Consider the following 8,629-nt stretch of genomic DNA (forward strand, 5'->3'; position numbering starts at 1 on the left):
ACGCAATAACTTTTGCGCAAGCCAATCAAAATAAGCTTATTGTGATTTTTTTTTTTTTTTTTTTTTTTTTTTTTTTTTTCTACCAAAAGTATGTAGCAGAAAACCAAATTGGCCTAAAATGTTAAAAAAAAAAAATCAAATTTTTGGAGGGCATTTCATATAAAAAAAATGTGAAAAATATTGTTGTTTTTTCAAAATTGTCGCACTTTTTTGTTTATAGCGCAAAAAGTAAAAATCGAACAGGTGATGCCACCAAAAGAAAGCTCTGTGGGGAAAAAAAGGACATCAATTTTATTTGGGTACAGCGTCGCATGACCGCGCAATTGTCCGTTAAACTTACGCAGTGCCGAATCGCAAAATAGGGCCTGGTCTTTGAGCAGCCAAATCCTCTGAAGTGGTTAAAGTCATGAAAAGGGGGATTTTTTTTTTTTTTTTTTAACTCAATGAAATTTCTCTGAGTTCATTTTCTTTATCCACGACTAAATGCCCTACGGGACTATAACAAAATGAATGGGGCTGTCTGGTCACAGATAAAGAAGCGGCTGTGTCCGAACTCGGAGAAAGTGTGTGTGTGTTTTTTTTTTTTTTTTTTTTTTTTTTTGAGGTTTTATTTTTTAAACCACTTTAGCCACGGAAGGATTTTCCTCCTTAATTACCAGGCCATTTTTTGCGACTCTGTACCCAAATAAAATTGGTCTTTTTTTTTTTTTTTTTTTTTTTCCCCCACAAATACAGCTTTCTTTTGGTGGTAGTTGATCACCTCCTGTTTGTTTATAGTGGGGGAAAAAAAGAGCGACAATTCTGAAAAAAATGTTGTTTTCACTTTCTGCAATATAAAATTCTCCAAAAAATTTTCATCATTTTCCCCCTATTTGTGTTCTGCTATATATTTTTGGTAAAAAAAAAAAAGGAAAAAAAAAATCCCAATAAGCTTATTTTGAGTGATTTGTGGAAAAGATTATCGTGTCTACAAACTACGGGAAAGATTTGTCAATTTTTTATTTACTTTTTTTTTTTTTTTTTTCTTTTACTAGTAATGGCGGCAATTCGAGATTTTTGGTGGGACTGCGACATTGCGGCTGACAGAACGGATTCCTAATTGACATTTGACACTTGGGGGGGGGGGGGGAAAGAGAGAGACCAATGATGTTACTACAGTAATCAGTGCTAAAAATATGCACTGTCACTGTACTGACACTGGTAGGGAAGGGGTTAACCTAGGGGTGAGCAAAGGGTTAATTGTGAGCCTGGGGGAGTGTTTTTAAACTGAGGGGGGAGGGACTTATGAAAATGATCATAGAGACATGTGATCCTATATAGAAAAATCACAGGCGCTTTGTGATCATTGCAGAGAGAACGGTCAGCTGTGTTTACAACATCTGACCTGACCGGTGTTCTCTCACAGCGGGGAGCAATCATGGGTGCCCGGCGGCAATCGGTGCCACTGGTCCCATGGCTCGGCATCCCTGCTGCCTAGTGGGGGCGGGAGCGCACCTGCCCATGGATCGGCATCCCCGCTGCCTAGTGGGGGGCAGGAGCGCGCCCGCCCATGGATCGGCATCCCCGCTGCCTAGTGGGGGGCGGGAGCGCGCCCGCCCATGGATCGGCATCCCCGCTGCCTAGTGGGGGGCGGGAGCGCGCCCGCCCATGGATCGGCATCCCCGCTGCCTAGTGGGGGGCGGGAGCGCGCCCGCCCATGGATCGGCATCCCCGCTGCCTAGTGGGGGGCGGGAGCGCTCCCGCCCATGGATCGGCATCCCCGCTGCCTAGTGGGGGGCGGGAGCGCGCCCGCCCATGGCTCGGCATCCCCTCTGACTGGCGGGGGCGGGAGCGCACCTGCCCATGGCTCGGCATCCCCGCTGCCTAGTGGGGGCGGGAGCGCGCCCGCCCATGGCTCGGCATCCCCGCTGCCTAGTGGGGGCGGGAGCGCGCCCGCCCATGGCTCGGCATCCCCTCTGACTGGCGGGGGCGGGAGCGCACCTGCCCATGGCTCGGCATCCCCGCTGCCTAGTGGGGACGGGAGCGCGCCCGCCCATGGCTCGGCATCCCCGCTGTCTAGTGGGGGCGGGAGCGCGCCTGCCCATGGATCGGCATCCCCGCTGCCTGGGGGTGGGAGGGCGCCTGCAGATCACTGTACAGGTATGACAATTCCCGAAGCCTGTTTCAGTATATATGTGGCAGGCAGTCAGTTGGCAAGTGGTAAAGAAACGTGTCCTACTTACCTGCTCTGTCTGTAAGGGTTTACAACAGAGCAGCCCCTGACCCGCCTCTTCTTGCTCCCTGTTAGCACTCCTGGCTCCTCCCACTTCAGTGTCCCCAATACCAAACCAAAAAAACGATCAGGTGCGTTGATCAGCAGTTCAGTATCGCTCTTCACCTGCCTATTGGTGATAATTAGACAAGTCAAAGGGTGCTGCTGCTCTCTATGGATCCTCTGTGTGGCAGGAACACATCTAGGCAAAAACACAAAGCTGCCCTAGTGTAACTCTGCTTTAATATGGTAAAGTTAGAACCCTACAATGGTAAACTCGCATAGAAACAGCATAAAGATTCCACTGTGGCCACACTCGTAAAACTACCTCAAGATCCCGACAGGTTAAATGTCCCCTCCCCTATCTGCCTGGATCCTGGCAGTACAGCCAAGGCGATCCACCACCATGTTTGATGTGCAGATCCTAATGCGCATGCCAGACCAGCCGGTTCTGTGTTCCGAGGACACACAAACCTACATAAGCAGGATATGGGGGGGGGGGGGGGGTGTGAGTGGGCAACGTCCCCCCTCCCCCCGTATCCTGCTTATGTAGGTTTGTTTGTCCTCAGACAGCGCTGGCTGGACTGTGCGCATGCGCATTAGGATCTGCACATCGAGCGTGGTGGTGGATAGCTTTGGATATACTGCCACGATCCCGGCAGCTTGGTTGAACATCCATGGCCCCCCTCCCTTGTCAGGATCTTGAGGTGGTTTTAGGGGTGCGGCCATCTTGCTGTATCTTCACACCATGGGAGTTTACCATTTGTAGGGTTTTCAACTTTACTATAAAGCTGAGTTACACCAGGGTGGCTCCGTGCTTGTGTGTCCCTCCCAATAGCAAGCTGTTTCCTACGGGGGGGCAGTGGTGCTGGTTCCCGAGCCCCATTCTATGCGTCCATAAGACTCATTCGTGGCTTTGCACTACCCCCTCCCATGTGTCTCTCCTCCCTGATTGTGATTGACAGCAGTGAGAGACAATGGCTTCTGCTTCTGTTTTAGCCAATGAGGAGAGAGAGACTTGACCACTGAGGCTGGATCCAGATGGGGCTCAGGTGAGTATTGGGGGGGGGGGGGGGGGAGTAGCACACAGGTTTTATACCTCCATGCATTCAAAGAACCTTCAGCTATTATACCAACTTTAACTCGGCTAACCTTTACTATATCTGAGTGGATAGAACTTATTATAGGAGCTGAACTCTGCTGTAATGGAGGATATAGAACATGTGACCAGCACAGGTGATGACCGATTGATGAAGACTGAATGAGTTTCATTGATAAATGTTGAATGTCAGCTAATTATTATTATTTCTTTTGATTTACATGCAGTATAAAAACTTCTTGCGGGTTATTTTTGTCCCTATTGGCTTACCCTAACTTCCTGTTACAGTGACAGGAAGTGAGTAGGATCTCTCCAATCAGAACACAGTGATTAAAGAATGATTATTAATAAAGTTGGGTAAAGAGAAACTCTGGATATTATTTTTTTTTTTTAATGCTGCGTCCCCTTTGCGATTCCCAAAGTGATATTTCACAAGGGTGGCAAAGGGGATGGTAAAAACAAGGGGTGGCCCTTGTTTTTAATGGGTGTCACCACACCACAACTGTGAGTCAAGTTGTTAGCATGGCACGTTTATCAATCCACGATCCCTTAGGAATTAACCACTTCTGGACCGGAAAGGTTTTACCCCCCCCCCCCCCCTCTTATTGTCAGGCCATTTTATGCAATACAGCACTGTGTTACTTTAACTGATAATTGTGTGGTCGTGCAACACTGTACCCAAATAAAATTGATGCCCCCCCCCCCCCCCCCCACACACAAACAGAGCTTTCCTTTGGTGGTATTTGATCAATACTGGGGGTTTTTTTTTTTTTTTTCACTATCAAGCAAAACAAAAAAAAGTGACTTTTTTACATTCTGCTATAAAACATTCCCAATAAAATAAAAATTGCAAAAATCTAATTTTTTTTTTCATCATTTTAGGCCAATTTGTATTCTGCTACATATTTTTGGTTAAAAAAAAAAAACACACGCAATAAGCGTATCTTGATTGGTTTGTGCGAAAGTTATCACGTCTACAAACGAGGGGAAAACGTTGTTCCCCAAAAAAAAAAAAAAATCTAATTTTTTTTTTCATCATTTTTGACCAATTTGTATTCTGCTACATATTTTTGGTTAACCGGTTGCCGACCGCCGCACGACTATATACTGCGGCGGTCAGCCCCGGCCAGGCAGAGTGACGTATCAGTACGTCACTCGCCTGTCACTGACTTGCGAGCCTATTGCGGGCGGGCGCGCGCCCGCCGCGGCTCGTTCACAAGTCAGTGCGTGTGACCGGCGGACTCAATGTCCGCCAGTCACACTGCGATCGCTCCTGTGAAGGGAGAAAGACAGAGCGGCTTGTGTAAACAAGCTGCCTGTCAGTTCTCCCTGTGTAAAAGTGAAGATCTGACCGTTCTACTATGTAGAACTGTTGATCTTTGCTTTTACACCAATAGCAATGTCCCTGCACAGTTAGAATCACGCCCCTAGGACACACTTAACCCCTCCCTGTCCAATAAAGTTAACCCCTTCCCTGCCAGTGTCATTTTTGCAGTAACAGTGCATATGTATAGCACTGATTACTGCAGTAATGTCACTGGTACCCCCAAAAGTGTCAAATGTCAGTCAAGGGTCCGATCTGTCCGCCGCAATGTCGCAGTACCGGAAAAAAAATCGCAGATCGTCGCCATTACGCGTTAAAAAAAAACCACCAAAAATGACAAATCTTTCCCTTTGTTAGTAAACGCGATAACTTTTGCGCAAACCAATCAAAATACGCTTTTTGCGATTTTTTTTTTTTTTTTTACCAAACATAGGTAGCATAAAACAAATTGGCCGAAAAATGTTAAATTTTGATTTTTACATTTTTTTGGGGGGAATTTCATATAAAAAAATGTGAAAAATATTGTTATTTTTGCAAAATTTACGCTCTTTTTTTGTTTATAGCGCGTGATCAAAAAAATCGCACAGGTGATCAAATACCACCAAAAGAAAGCTCTGTTTGTGGGAAAAAAAAGACGTCAAATTCGTTTAGGTACAGCGTCGCACGGCCGCGCAATTGTCCGTTAAAGTCACACAGTAAAAAAATCGCAAAAAAACCCCTGGTCCTTTAGCAGCCAAATCCTCCGGGGCTTAAGTGGTTAAAAAAAAAAAAAAACACACGCAATAAGCGTATCTTGATTGGTTTGTGCGAAAGTTATCACATCTACAAACGAGGGGGAAAACGTTGTTCCCCAAAAAAAAAAATTAAAATCTAATTTTTTTTTTTCATCATTTTCGACCAATTGGTATTCTGCTACATGTTTTTGGCAAAAAAAAAAAAATCCCAATAGGCGTATTTTGAGCAAAAGTTATCGCGTCTACAAACTAGGGGAAAGATTTGTTATTTTTTTTATTATTTTTTTTTACTAGTAATGGCGGCGATTAGAGATTTTTAGTGGGACTGCGACATTGCGGCGGACAGAACGGATTCCTAACCGATATTTGACACTTTTGGGGGGAGACCAATGACGTTACTACAGTAATCAGTGCTAAAAATATGCGCCGTCACTGTACTAATGACACTGGCAGGGAAGGGGGGGTTAACCTTTTGATTTGATTATGTACAAAAGTTATCGCGTCTACAAACTAAGGGAAAGATTTATAATTTTTATTGCGATGATCAGCGATTTTTAGTGGGACTGCAACATTGCGGCGGACAGATCAGACACCTGACTGACATTTTTGACACTTTTGGGGGGGAGCAGTGACATTACTACTGTAATAATGACACTGGCAGGAAAGGGGTAAATGCGAGAGGTGAATCACAGGGTTAAATGTGAGCCTAGGGGGTGCTTTCTACCTGTGAGGGGGATGGGCTTGCTGCATGAACACAGATCTGAGTTCCTAAATAGGAGGATCCCTGTGGTCATTACTGACAGAATAGTGGTCTGCAAACACACACACACACATCATAGGTTGAACTGGATGGACTGATGTCTTTTTTCAACCTCACAAACTATGTAACTATGTAACTATGCTGCGTTTACAATGGCACACCGCCGTTCTGTCCCCATGGGGAGCAATCGTTGGTGGACATCGTGGCCACCGGACCTGCTGATTGGTTCCCCCTGTGGCTCCCCCTGTGGCTAATCGGCACGCCCCCACTAGCTGGTACATCGTATAACGGGACAGATCCAACCTGCCGCAGTATAAGTACAGCTGATCACAGAAGTAAACAGAAGCCGTTTTACCATTGTGTGTTTTTTTTTATTTTTCCTGTTGCTGTCAGCATGAAGAAAAGAAGAAAGCTGATAACTGATTTCGGTTAGAGGGAAATGGGTCCCTTTCGTGCCCAGCAGTGGTCCTTCTTAGTGCAGGAAGTTTGCAACATTTTATAACAAAAATGTGAAAAAGTGTTTTGTTTCAAAATTTGTATTTTTTTTGTTTTAGCAAAAAATAAAAAACCCAATGGTGATTAAATTCCACCAAAAGAAAGCTCTGTTTGTGAGAAAAAATGACCATGCAATTGTCTTTATGGACCTTGCTGTGTGCACTGGTCTAAATCCTTTGGTGGAGGGGGGATTATGGTGTGGAGTTGTTTCTCAGGGGTTAGGCTTGGCACCTTAGTTCCAGTGAAGGCATCAGCATACCAAGACATTTAGGGCCCCTTTCACACGGGCGATCTGATCCGCCTGTCAAGTTTTTCAGGTGGACCTGATCGGAGCCTCCATGCATGCCCATGGGGAAGCATGGAAACATCTGACACCCGCTTCGGAGAGCGGAGATGGAGCTGTCATCTGCCTGCTCAGCAGGGGGGATCGGTGGATCAATCCCCCGCTGAGCAGAACGGACTCCGTTGAGTGGTGCACCTGTGTGAAAAGAGGCCTTGGACAATTTCATGCTCCCAACTTTGTGGGAGGAGTTTGCGGGTGGACCCTTCCTGTTCCAACATGACTCCACACCAGTGCACAAAGCAAGGTCCATAAAGACATGGATGAGCAAGTTTGGGGTGGAGGAACATGTCTAGCCTGCACAGAGTCCTGACCTCAACCCAATAAAACACATTTTGAATTAGAGTGGAGACTGTGAGCCAGGGCTTCTTGTCCAACATCAGTGCCTGACCTCACAAATGCGCTTCTGGAAGAATGGTCAAACATTCCCATAGACACTCCTAAACCTTGTGGACAGCCTTCCCAGAAGAGTTGAAGCTGTTATAGCTGCAAAGGGTGGGCCAACTCAATATTGAACCCTACGGACTTATGCCCCATACACACATGCAGATTATCTGCAGACTTTTGTCTGCAGACTTACCAAAACCATATAATATGAGGTCAAACCTAAACACTTTAAATTTGTATGCAATCCGGCAGGCCCTTGCACTACATAGAAAAGGTAAGTCTGCAGACAAAAGTCTGCAGATAATCTGCATGTGTGTACGGGGCATAAGACTGGGATGTCATTAAAGTTCATGTGTGTGTAAAGGCAGGCGTCCCAATACTTTTGGTAATTTATTGTACATTGAAATCCCATGTTTCTGATTTGAGGGCTTCCATCCATCCATGAGATTATTGAACACTGTGTGTCTCTGGAGGACTACAGTGTGTGACCTGAGGTGGGTAAATATTTACACAAACCAATGGACTGAGTACTTTCTGAATGAATATGTTCTGATCCATATATCAGTCAGGATGGCCCGCTCTCCACACGTGTTTTTTATTTCCAAGTTTCTGCCCTCTTATGGGTGAATTTTCAGCACTCCGTTGTGCCACGGAAAGAATCTAAATAAATTGCTGCAAGAAGTGGCAACCTATGGTGTAGCCTACACTGCAGGAGCTCCATATACTGAACAAAATTATAAACACAACACTTGTTTTTGCCCTCATTTTCCATGAGCTGAACTCAAAGATCAAAGAAAAGCGGGATTCATCCGTGAAGAGAACACCTCTCCAGAGTGCCAAATGCCATCGAATGTGAGCAGTTGCCCACTCAAGTTGGTTACGACGATGAACTGCAGTCAGGTGGAGACCCCGATGAGGACGAGGAACTGCAGTCAGGTGGAGACCCCGATGAGGATGATGAACTGCAGTCAGGTGGAGACCCCGATGAAGACGAGGAACTGCAGTCAGGTGGAGACCCCGATGAGGATGATGAACTGCAGTCAGGTGGAGACCCCGATGAGGACGAGGAACTGCAGTCAGGTGGAGACCCCGATGAAGACGAGGACATGCAGTCAGGTGGAGACCCCGATGAGGACGAGGAACTGCAGTCAAGTGGAGACCCCGATGAGGATGATGAACTGCAGTCAGGTGGAGACCCCGATGAAGACGAGGAACTGCAGTCAGGTGGAGACCCCAATG

The sequence above is a fragment of the Pelophylax lessonae genome, assembly GCF_965119305.1.
Source record: "Pelophylax lessonae genome assembly, chromosome: 12".
In the NCBI taxonomy this organism is placed as follows: domain Eukaryota; kingdom Metazoa; phylum Chordata; class Amphibia; order Anura; family Ranidae; genus Pelophylax; species Pelophylax lessonae.